Here is a 12,075-nt window from a genome sequence, read left to right on the forward strand (position 1 = left end):
GGCGAGCAACACAAAAACCTTCGCCTTCCGCGAGCCGCACGTCAAATAGCCGCGATCGGCAGCCACACTTCAAAGGGATCGCCGCGCCCGCCCAATCGCCGATCTCGCCGGGACCCCGGGGCGGGGAGAGCGCCCGGCGCCGCCGGTGGGCGGGGAGAGCCTTAAAGGGGCCGCGCCCGCGAGCCGAGGCGCCGCGGCCTGGACCCACCGCCGGCCTCCTCCCCTGCCCCCAACAGGGCCGGCCCGGGCCCCGGGGTCCCGGCGAGATCAGGGCTTCCCCGGGGACCCTGGGCTATGCGCCCTGCCCTCCGTGGGCTTTCCTGTCGCTCTGCGCTTTCTCCCTTCGCACGGCTGGGGTTGGGTGGGGTGGTGCTGGCCGGGGAAGGGGGACAGGTCACCCGCAGTCCGTGTGTCTCTGGGGTGGGGTGAACTGGGTGGGCTGGGGGACGGGGTAGGAGCCCCTGGCGGCCGGCTCCGGGACTGCCAAGTCCCAGCCGCTCCCGGAGGCCGCCTGGGGGCGGGCCGCGCCTCCAGAACCCCAGCTCGGCTCGGGTCCTGCTCGGGTTTTCAGCTCTTTCCCCCCTGACTTGGCTTCCTCCCGGGTGTGCTCACTAGGAAGCGCCCGAACCTCGGAGGCAGCCACAGTTCTCGCGACGCGGCGAAAACCGCTCCAGCAACTTTGAGCCAGCCCTGTCCGCAGCCTGCAAGTTTGAGGACTCCCCTTCCGGGGTGAGATGGTCTCGATAAGGCGCGATCCCCGCTTGTGGTGCGCGCCGCCGGGACGCGCCTGGCGCGCGGTGCCTGCGTACCGATTTATAGGTTCGATGCTTGGGTGTGTTCCGGGTTTCTTACAGCGTGCTGCTTAGGGGCACACAATTCTCTCATGGCACCGCGCCTGACTGCTGTTTCAGGGGTAGCGGGTGGGTAGGGACGTGGAGGGGTTTGCATCCTAGAAGAGGCGGGGTCTCTGTAAACGCAGCAAGTCGATGTAAGCGCCAAAGATGCGGCTCCTCCACGCCCCGCCCCCCTTTTCTTCTCGAGGGGGAAGATGCCCTAGGTTTTCCCAGGGGAATTTCGGAATTAAAAACTTTTAAATGAAAATAACAGTACCCCCCTCCACCCTGTCTCCTTCCTCCCGTGCCTTTCGGATAAAGTATGCATTGCCAGCTTCGCACCCGACAGAGATTTCACATAGTCCCTGTCCTGGCGTTGGAGTCCCCCGTCCGCCGATCGGAGGGTGAAGTTGGCCCTTTGTACGCAGGCCTTTGGGGAGACCCCTTTCCCGGTTCTCTCGGCGGCCAGTGGAGGCGCGCTGGTGTCACTGCCCCGCTCTGAGCACCCCTTTTCCAGCCCGCATCTGTCACTCGGATTGTCGGGTCTGTCACTCGGGGCATATTGTTCCCGGACTGCCGGTCCCTGACTCTGCTGCTCGTTGATCAACGCCCTGAGATGCCCAGAAGGGCAGAGACGATTTCAAAGGCGTTCTTCCAACAGAAACGAGTATCACAGAAATAACAAATGGCAGTCTTTATGATGCTCAGTAGAGAAGGCACCAGGCACCACTCCCAGGCCACGTCAATCAAACACTAAACTGAATGTACTCCTTGGATCAGTCTGGTTTTTGGACAGGATGTCTAGACCTCTAAGAAATTACACAGGCGTTCCCTACCCCGATTTTAATCCTGATAAAATTAGGTTACAATGAATGCCAAGGGATGTCCTGACTGGGTGATGTATTCCATACCGCAGCAAGGAGGGTACAAGACGGAGGGGGGAGACCCCATTTATTTTATTGTGGTGGTCCCTATCCCCTGCCCACTCCTCCTTCTCCTGCCAGCCTCTGAGCACTCTGACATCCTTGCCACTGCCAGTGTCAAGTCTAAATGACCACTGCAAGGCTGCTTCAATCTACCAGGTGATTTGGCCTTTGGGAGACTTCTCTGCAGAGAGAGCGAGCAGAACCTTCCAGAATGAAGACGGTGGGCCTTGGTAGGCCACTTTGGAGGAGGAGGATCTGGGAAGAGGGGAGCCCTAGGAGACAGGAAAAGATGAAAGACCCCTTCTTGATGATCACAACCAGCCCAGCTGTGAACGCCAGCCAAGGACTCCTGCTCGGACCCTGCAGATGTGTGTTCTGGATGATTAATGGCGAATTAGTTAGGAGCAAAGGGGAGGGGAGAGAGAGACAAAGGCATGTAGGAATTTGGAAGGAATAGAGGGGCAGGAGGCAACAGAAAGAGGGGAGAAGAATGCAGGATAATAAGATATTTACTGTCTATTTGGGGAGGAAAGGTGAAGAAGAAGGTAAGGAATGAATGAAAGTGGTGGGGGGAGAGGAGGAGGTGAGGACAAGGTGACCAGTCTTGGGGTGAAGGGTGGGGAGTTTGCCTAGGGAATCACATATTGTCTTCAAAAAACCCTGCTCCCTTAGTTCACAGCTCATCACTAGGAACTGGGGGTGCCAGACAGCACTTCGGTGGAGACCAACCCTGTTTCCCCTCTCCTGGAAAATGCTAGCAAGGGAATAGGGCCATGCTTCCCTTTGGGACGCTGATGAGCAAAGTGGGGCCCCTTTGGCTGGATCCATCTAATCACCTTAGTTGGGAAAATGGAAAATCATACTCAGCCAGGTCAGAGGCCTAATTAAAAGATTATTGTTTAGTTACTAAGTCGTGTCTGACTCTTTGCCACCCCGTGGACTGTTGCCCACCAGGGTCCTCTGCCCATGGAATTCTCCAGGCAAGAATTCTCGAGTGGGCTGCCATACCCGTCTCCAGAGGATCTTCCCAACCCAGGGATTGAACTCACATCTCCTGCATTGCAGGTGGATTCTTTGCCACTGGATGCTAGAGGATTATTACAATCGGTAATTGATATTCATTTAGCTGAAATGCTAACTTCTACAGAGTCCTAAATGGGGTCCTAGTAGCCTATTGCAAAGCCATTTTCAAAGGAATGACTTGTCACCTGGGAGAGAATAAGGTTAAAAGAAGTTGGGCTGTGTTTCCTGGGGTTGATGGGGTGTGGCTGAAAAGGCCATGTGAGACACTGTGTTGTTCAGGGCCCAAGTGCTTCCCTTGCAGAAAAGTGGCTCTTGCATAGCTAAGAGGCCCTTCCCAGACTGCCCTTCGAGGGAGGGCACCATGACAGTAGGGCAGGGTGGGGCTGCTTGAGCGTACCCCTGCCCACGTGGGGAAGAGTCACATTCTGTGCTTCAGGCTCTCGATACGCTTCAGGTACCTTTGTCATTCCCATGCATAGCATGGACAGGTTAGTCACTCACCCAAAGGTCTGTGAGCAGTGGGTGACAAAGTCCTCTCATGGAGATAGGTCTCTGGGAACTAGGCCTCTGCGTCACAATCCTGCAGTGATCCTGGACAAGGAAACCCCGCTGGGCTTTGATTTCCTCAGTTATAAAACCTAAGAGTGTGGGACTTTCCTGGTGCTCCAGTGGCTGAGACTCCATGCTTCTAAGGGTAGGGGACCCAGGTTCAATCCCGGGTCAGGGAACTAGAACCTGCATGCCACAACTTAATAAAAAAAGAGTACCCATTACGCCGCTAAACATCCCACGTGCCACAACTAAGACTGGATGCAGCCAAATAAAGACATAGAAATAAATATTTAAAACTAAGCAAAAAAAAAAAAAAAAAAAAACCTAGCAGTGACAGCCTCAGGGTCGGCAGGCCAAACCAGACAATGCATATCGCACGTCTAGTGCTTGGCACAAAGGAAGTCCTGAGTCAGTGATAGCTGTGACCAATGGCGTCCTCAGCATCTGTGGGGCGATTGCTCAGAACAGTAGCCCCCAGGCCTGGAGGATCCAAGGCTCCAGCCCAGCCCCCTACCCAAATGAGGATATCCCTTCCCCGGTCTCCACTCAAACAAGTCTTTGGAAAAAAAAAAAAAATAACCTCTAAGAAGCCATCATGAAAATCCTTTAGGAAATTCTGAATATTTATAGATTTTTTTTTTTTTCAAAATTTCAATTTACGTAAAGAAACCCGCCTGAGTCAGGCTGGGAGGAGCGGTGGGAGGTGCGCTGTGTAGCGTTAATGCGGAGTTTTCCATCGTCAAGGAGGCTGAATTGCCTGAATGATGGGTTCTCTCTACATGACACTCAAGCCCTAATGGCAACAACAGGAAATAATATCTCACTGGGTAACTATTTACATTTTTTTTTTTTTTTACAAGCTGTAAGAACTCTGAAAAGTCTGCCTCATAGAGGACTTGGTTTTCCTCCCTGGCACTTAATATCTTTCAGCGGCTGGCAATTACTGCCTTGGCCAGGAGCCCTGATTCAGCACTACCTGCATCTGCCTAGCTTCAGACACAGCCCCGGGCACCAGGAGGCCAGAAGAGCCTGGGGCACTGTGAGAGCAAGCGGGCAAAGCTAGAAGGACCGGCCTTACTGGGGAACCCACTCTGGTTGCCCTTTCTTCCCTGTTCTCACAGCTCTAATTCTGTTCTGTTCTTACACTCATCACCTGGCACCTGCCAGTATTTATTGACTTGTCTGTCCTTCTGCTGGACCGCGGATGCTTCTGTATAGCTCTCATCCTCTTTGTATTCTGTTGCCTAAAGGGATGTCTAACCATTGTGGTCACTGCAGCTAACACGAGAGCCAAGCATGTGTAAGCGCTTGGCACGATTTCTCTTCTTTAGTCCCCACTGGAGCCCTAGGAGGTAGGTCGTGTGGTTACCCCATTTCACCCAGGAGGACGTGGAGGCACAGAGAGGTTAAGTACCCCCGCCGCCAATTTGAGCTGGTGGTAGATGGGGGCTTGAATCCACGCAGTCTGAATGCCATCCATGTCCAGTGCTAGTTTGTTGATGAATGAATAAGAACTTTACGTAGGAGGGTTATTTAGCTCTGTTTCCCCTCTCTGTGTAAACAAAAAGGTGGATGACTTAGTATTTTTCAAAATGTCAACTGTATGAGCCCATTAAAGGATCTTTCCCCAAATACCTGTTTGCATTCATCATCTCGCAGCAATTTTCTGAGTTATTTTGGGCAGGTTTTTTTCCCCCCCTGCTTTGACAGATAAAGTCGGGGCCTCCAGAGCTTCTGGGGGAGCCTGAAGTCACATGGTAGTCCTGGCAGAACAGGGCCTCCTGGATCTCCTCTCACAGCCCCACCACCACAGGGATGGGGAGGTGATTCCCTTTGATGAAAGAAGGAGGAATTACCTCCTTTCCCTCCCCCACCTTGAGTTTCCTTTGGAGAAGTGGTGGGAAGGAGCGGACAAAGGAAATGTAGACTGAAGCTTATCTTCCAGCCCCGTGTTTGATCATGGTCCTTGAGCTGGGTGCTTTGAAGAAGTGGTTTCGTTTATCTCCTATCAGCCCTCAGGGAGATAGGCAGGGCGGCTAGGGGGTGGGGGGGGGGGCAGCGAAGGAGGGGGCTGCCAGGAGGTGTGCTTTTGAAGTTCCCTCCCTGCACCAGCCCCACCCCAGACATCAACCTTAGCCCTGGGCAGTCACCCTTGACGACTTTGTTCCTTTGGGCCTTCAGGTTTCTTCCAGATTCCCCTTTTAAGTTGCAGATACTGCTGGGAGGAATCATCCTTTAGTAATCTGCCAACACCTTGGCTGTGATTAGCAGAGAGTGTTTGACCCTGGGTAATAATAACATTTATGGAGCCTTACGGTATGCCGGCCTGTCTGAGCTCCTTACCTGTAAGAACTCATTCACCTTTCACTACAAACTGATGAGGTAGGGAGTGTGCTTGTTTTTATAGGTGAGCCCCTGAGGCTCAGAGAGGTTAAGTAACTCACCCAAATTACACAGCTCAAAAGTGGTAGAACCAGGATTCAAATGCAATATCTGTTTCTGAGCTAATCTGAATGCAGGCCTGAGAGAGCAGCAGGAAAGCTAAAGACTTCAGGGACTTCACTGAAGGTCCAGTGGTTAAGATTCAGTGCTCCCTGTGCAGGGGCGTGGGTTTGAACCCTGCGTGGGGGACTAAGATCCCACCTGCTGCATGGCACAGTCTCATTATCAATATCAGTTCGGTCGTTCAGTTGTGTCCGACTCTTTGTGACCCCATGGACTGGAGCACGCCAGGCCTCCCTGTCCATCACCAACTCCCAGAGTTTACTCAAGCTCATGTCCATTAAGACAGTGATGCCATCCAACCATCTCATCCTCTGTCATCCCCTTCTCCTTCTGCCTTCAATCTTTCCCAGCATCAGGGTCTTTTCCAATGAGTCAGTTCTTCGCATCAGGTGGCCAAAGTATTGGAGCTTCAGTTTAGCATCAGTCCTTCCAATGAATATTCAGGACTGATTTCCTTTAGAATGGACTGGTTGGATCTCCTTGCAGTCCAAGGGACTTTTAAGAGTCTTCTCCAACACTACAGTTCAAAGGCATCAATTCTTTGGCGCTCAGCTTTGTTTATAGTCCAACTCTCACATCCATACATGACTACTGGAAAAACCATCGCCTTGACTAGATGGACCTTTGTTGGCAAAGGTTTTTAAAATTCTGTCTAAAAATTAGCAAATGACTTCAATCGTCTTCCAGAATACTGCTCTTCACAACCAGGTTTTTATTTTTATTTCCAGCTAGTGGTAAAGAACCCGCCTCCCAGTGCTGGAGACTAAGAGACACAGGTTTGACCCCCGGATTGGGAAGATCCCCTGGAGGAGGGCACGGCAACCCACTTCAGTATTCTTGCCTGGAGAATCCCATGGACAGAGGAGACTGGCAGGCTATGGTCCATGGGGTCACAAAGAGTCAGACATGACTGAAGCGGCTGAGCACTCGCACCAGGACTGAGAATATGGTAGAAAGGAAGCTGACACAGGGAAGGGAATAAGGTGACCTTTCATTTCATTAATTGAACTGGATTGAATGAATTCATTCAAGTACTGTTTATTGGCTACTTGGTAGGTGCAGGCCTGAGGTGATCCCAGGGGAGATAAGGACCACGGCAGGCCGGCTAGTCCTGGTCACCTCCAAGACATGCACATTCCTGGCTCCTAAAAGGCAGGGAAATCTTCTCCTTTGGGCACCTGTGGGCTTCTTTTGTAGATTAAAAGAAAAAGTCAGGAGGCTTTAACTGAAATTGTGCTCATTACCTTGTACTTTAGTTGCCCACTATTCTTTTTTTTTTTAATTTATGTATATATTGTTTTTTAAATTGAGGTACAGTTGACTTACAAGATTATATTAGTTTCAGGTGTACAACAGTGATTCACAATTTTTTATAGATTATACTCTATTCAAAGTTGTGATAAAACGTTGGTTGTATTGCCTGTGCTGTACCATATATCCTTGTGGCTAATGTATTTTAGACATAGGAGCTGATTCCAGTTGCCCATTGTTCTAAAAAGCATTTGCTTCATGTTCAATTCAGATTCTACCACATTTACTGAGCGCCTCTGGGTGCTAGTATGCATCATTTCAGGTGTGTTCATGCACCATCTCTCATTTGGGTATAAGGGGAGTCCAAGAGTAGGGAGGAGGCCCCAGAAAGGGAAGCGGGGACCAGGGTTCCTCAGATGTCCTGCCCCCGTGCTCTAAGCACACCCTCCCAGCCAGAACCACTGGGGCCCCAGAGATCCTGGTAGCAAACCGACTGTTTCAGTTGCACAGGGCAGATGTCACACCTGCTTCTGACACCCGTGGGCTTCAGCCATGAAGGTGATGATAGTTCTCTGATGTCCACTCCCCCTTCTGGTGGATAAGCCTCTCAACTTGCCCAAAGCAGGCCCTTTGCTAGGCTGGCCTCCCAATTAGCAGGGATGTGCAGCTTCAAATTCATTTCAACAAACACGATTAGAGAAAAGGGAAGAGCTGCTCAGGCAGTGGCTCAATTACCGCTGCTTGTATTTGATAAAACCAAATTCCAAGATGTCAGAACAATTTCGAGGAGTGTTTATTTCCATGGCCCTCTGCCAGCCTCTGCTGGGAGATGGAAATCCAAGAGGCGGGGTCCCAACCAAGCCACTGGCTGCAAGTATCCAAGTATATAGTAGTCCATTCAGAGTGGAGATTTACATAATAAGCCCCCTTTAAAAATGATTTAAGCGATTACTTTTTTTGGAAACATGCACTTATTTATTTATGATTAAGTGCATTCCCATGGCGCCAAATTCCCAAACTATGAGAATGAGCATTGAAAAAGACCTCCCTCTCGCAATCCAGTTCTTCTCCCCCATGCATCAGTGCTGTGGGTGTATTGTCCATCCTTCAGAGGTATTCTGTACATATATTAGCAAATACATATGTATTCTTTCTCCTTTTTATACACAAAGGGCAACACACTGCACACAATGTTCTGCACTTGCTTTTTTTAAAAACTAATATAGTTTGGAGATTGCATCATGGGCTTCTGCATTTTGTTTATTTACTTTTTTAGTTTCACTGCACTGTTACATGGATGTGTGATGAGTTTACTTGGCCATTCCCCTGCTGGTGGACATTTAGATGGTTTCCAGTGTTTGTTCCTGTGGCGAATAACCATATATATGTTTATGTGTGTATTTATGTATACAGTAAGTACCCTACAAATGAACTGTCAAGTTTGGAACTTTCAAAGATGCAAACATCCGTTCCATCAACATCAGGCGTGAGTGAAATCGCAGCTTGTCCTCCGTCTCCTATTGCTGGTGGCGATCCTTCAGCTCTGCCATCTCCCACCTCCTCTCTCTCCTCCAGTGACTCTTCTCCCCCCTTCACTCGATGCCACCCCGGATGCCCATCATTGTACTGTCTTACTGTACTTTTCAAGGTACTGTACTATAAGGTTAAAAATCTCTTTGTGTGTTTGTTTCATATGTATCTCTTGTGTGAAAACTACTATAAACCTATTATAGTACAGTATTAACAGTATTAATACTGTTACAGTATTATAAACCTATGTACCTGATTGTGTTAGCTGGGTACCTAGACTAACTTTGTTGGACTTATGAACAAGTTGGACTTACAAAAGCGCTCTTGGAACAGAACTTGTTCCTATGTAGGGGTCTTACCATATATATAATATATATCATTCTCCATGTGTGCTAATAAAATTATAGGGTAAGTTCCTAGGAATAGAATTGCAGGGCTGAAAGCTATATGTGTTCAAAACAAGCCCCTTTCAAGAAAGTAGGTAGGACCCAACACACCCTTGGAGTGAGAAGTTCAGCCGAGGGACTCAGGGAAGAAAGCCAGGGCAACGCCTCCAGGAACTTCTGGGCGTTCATCTGGAGAAGGCTCAGGAAGAAGGGTTCCATTTCCATCTCTGGATTTAAGAAAATGTGCGTGCTTCTCTCGCTTTCCTCTTTCTTCTTGTCCCACCTTCTCCCTCATTTAGCAGAAGGAAGAGGAGAGGAAAAATTACGTCCAGCCTCAAGGAATCCATGATTTTGATAAATACACATTTTAATATTGCCAACTTTCCAATCAGTGAACCCTAACAGAAACGCTGGATTGTTTGCACCTTTTTTCGTTCATGCTCACAAGAAGGCAGAAGTTTGTGCCGAAGATAATCCGGAGACTGCTGTTGTATCCATGGAGGTTTGTATCTGGTTCTCACTGCAAATTTCCAGCACGAGGCTTGTGATGTGTCTGAAGACATCAAATCATGACATCAGTAATTACTATTAGCAGAGTGCTTGCCAAAGCGGCTGAGCAGTCTTCACTTTGTTCATATTTGAATATTGTATTTTTGGATAGGTATTGCCTGCAGAATTCAAAGGTACCAAGGGCATGGGTATGTAACTTCTCAACAAGGATTGAGATGATAAGAGTTTTCTGCTTTATAGACCATTTGCCAAGAAAAAAAAAAAAAACTAAAAAAAGAGCAGCAGACGATGCTGTTCTACAGGTGTTTGGACACCTTAGTTTCTTGCTGCAAAGATGCACAGGAAAGCCTCTGTCTCCTCTAGTTCAGGCCCAGGGCTGGGCCTCCTTGGTCCGCTGAGTCCAAGCTCACTTTTTGTGAGTGACCTTGATCCTGTGACACTGGGAGGAATCAGGACTGCATGCAGTATTGATGGGCCATAGAATCAGGATAAACATTCATTCCAGACTGTCTAAAGTAGAATTCTAGGGGTGTCCCTGGTGGTCCAGTGGCTAAGACTCCATGCTCCCATTGCAGGGGACCCGGACTCAGTCCCCAGTCAGGGAACTAGATCCCACATGCTGAGACTAAAGAGCCCATGTGTGGCACAGCCAAAATAAATACTTATATATAAAAAAAGAATTGTACCATCTTGAAGACCTTTCTCAGGCATCCTGAGGGTACCCCTTCCACGTTTCCCAAGGTCCATCTTGATACATCGAACACAACCGCTTTCTGCCAGGCTGTCTTTGTTTTTCTCATTCATTTCCTGAAATAAATAATAAATCAATGCAAAAATGATAAAAACAACAGCAACAACCAAAAAAAAAAAAAAAAAAACAACACACACACACACAACCCAAACAATCCAAACCAGAATAGTACAGTAGCTGCAAACGCTGAGGAGACCGTGTCCTTTTCCTTATGATGTTTATGCCTGTTCCACATCAGGCCCCGGGTGAATTTTTCCCCCACTGCAGTCGACATGCATAATGACAATCTCATTTATGACAGGAGACATGTTTTTGTTTTAAAACAACTGACAGAGCTGCGAGATGGGGAACGACAAGAAAGTGCGATTGAGGGGGGTGGGCGAGTGGGGCTGGGGGAGGCGGGCAGGAGGCTGGTGAAGGAGAATGGCATTTTCTTGATTAAAAAGCTGGAATCCATCCTGTGGAGCAAGTGAGGAAAGGCATCCAGGAAGAACGCTGGGGTGGGGACGTGATGTAACGACAGTCCTCTGAGGTCTGGACAAGGGGACTTGGGTGGCCTTTGAACTGCCTCTGATTGGGCGGTGTCAGAAGGGACCATGTGTATGAAGGTGCAGAGAGAGTGTGGACAGAGGAGAAAGGTGAATTCCGCTCTCCAGCCCACCTCTCCCTGGGTGATGTCTCCGGTCAGCTCAACAAGCATCCATGAGCCCCTAGAGGTCTGCCCTTGACGTGCTGACTCCCAGTCCAGGCAGAGAAGTGAAGCCAGAGGCCCTGGGAATCGCAGGAGAACAGGGAAGTTTGTACAGATGGCTCCTTTCCCTGCGGGTTTAGGGAAGGGAAATACAATGCTCTCACCTGTGTTTCAGGAGCTGGCTCTTTCCTCTGGCCAACCACTGGGAGTTATAATCTTTTCCTTAGAGCTGTTTAGAGCTGTTCCCCCCTAAAAGTCTGGAGGGGAAAATGATAAAAGATGAAGCCTGACCAGGAGAGGAGAAACAGCAAAAATCAAGAATGATCTAGAAAGTGAAGAGAAAGGAAGAACTTGGATGAGAAGTTAATGACTCCACAGTAAGAGTAACTTTTAAAAAAGTCTCCCATAGAAAACAGTTTTATGGCTACCAAAGGGGAAAGAGGATGGGGGAGGAGCAAATAAGGAGGTTGGGATTAGCAGATACAAACTACTCTTATGATATAAGTAAACAACAAGATCCTACTGTATAGCACAGGAAACAATAGTCAGTGTTTTGTAATAAACCATAATGGAAAAGAAAAAGCAAAGTCACTGGAGATAGTGATCAGATCCAGGGCTTATGGAAAGGAATTAGAGTACTCCTGGCATATCTTATTAGAATCTGTGTGTGTGTGTGTGTGTGTGTGTGTGTGGTTGGGGGGTTCTGTGTGTGAAGGGAAGGGTTGACCAGAAGCAGCTAATTCCACTGAAGGATTGTTAGCTATTTCTCTCCTTGATTTCTGGACATGATTAAGTTGATAGGGACATGATATGGACATGAGTTTGGGCAAACTCTGGGAGACAGTGAAGGACAGGGAAGTCTGGTGTGCTGCAGTCCATAGGGTTCCAAAGAGTCAGACATGACTCACAGCGACTGAACAACAACAGTGTTGATATGGGATCCATCGGACCACTGGGTTAATTCAACCAGCTTTTCTTTTCTGAGACTGGCAGTGATACAGCTCTGGGCAACAAAGGCAGGCAGTCCAGGTCTGCAGGGCCCTGCATCCAGGAGCCTGCCCGTGCCCAGTGGTGGGGCCGGGCTGCCTCCACTTCTTTAGCTCAGACTTGCATAGGA

The 12,075-nt window shown here is 49.0% G+C and overlaps 2 long non-coding RNA genes across 2 annotated transcripts; one reads left to right on the forward strand and one right to left on the reverse strand.

Annotated features, from left to right (window-relative positions):
• On the forward strand, window positions 1–10,633 carry LOC123330845. Its single transcript, XR_006547067.2, has 3 exons — window positions 1–2,127; window positions 2,714–2,866; window positions 8,504–10,633. It is a non-coding gene; the product is annotated as an uncharacterized LOC123330845 (long non-coding RNA).
• Window positions 9,427–11,257, reverse strand: LOC112582976. The gene is made up of 3 exons (XR_003107341.3): window positions 11,123–11,257; window positions 10,203–10,323; window positions 9,427–9,559 (listed from the first exon to the last, which is right to left on the reverse strand). It is a non-coding gene; the product is annotated as an uncharacterized LOC112582976 (long non-coding RNA).
• Window positions 11,258–12,075: the final 818 nt, after the last annotated feature.

The sequence above is a fragment of the Bubalus bubalis genome, chromosome 1 (genome assembly GCF_019923935.1).
Source record: "Bubalus bubalis isolate 160015118507 breed Murrah chromosome 1, NDDB_SH_1, whole genome shotgun sequence".
In the NCBI taxonomy this organism is placed as follows: Eukaryota; Metazoa; Chordata; class Mammalia; order Artiodactyla; family Bovidae; genus Bubalus; species Bubalus bubalis.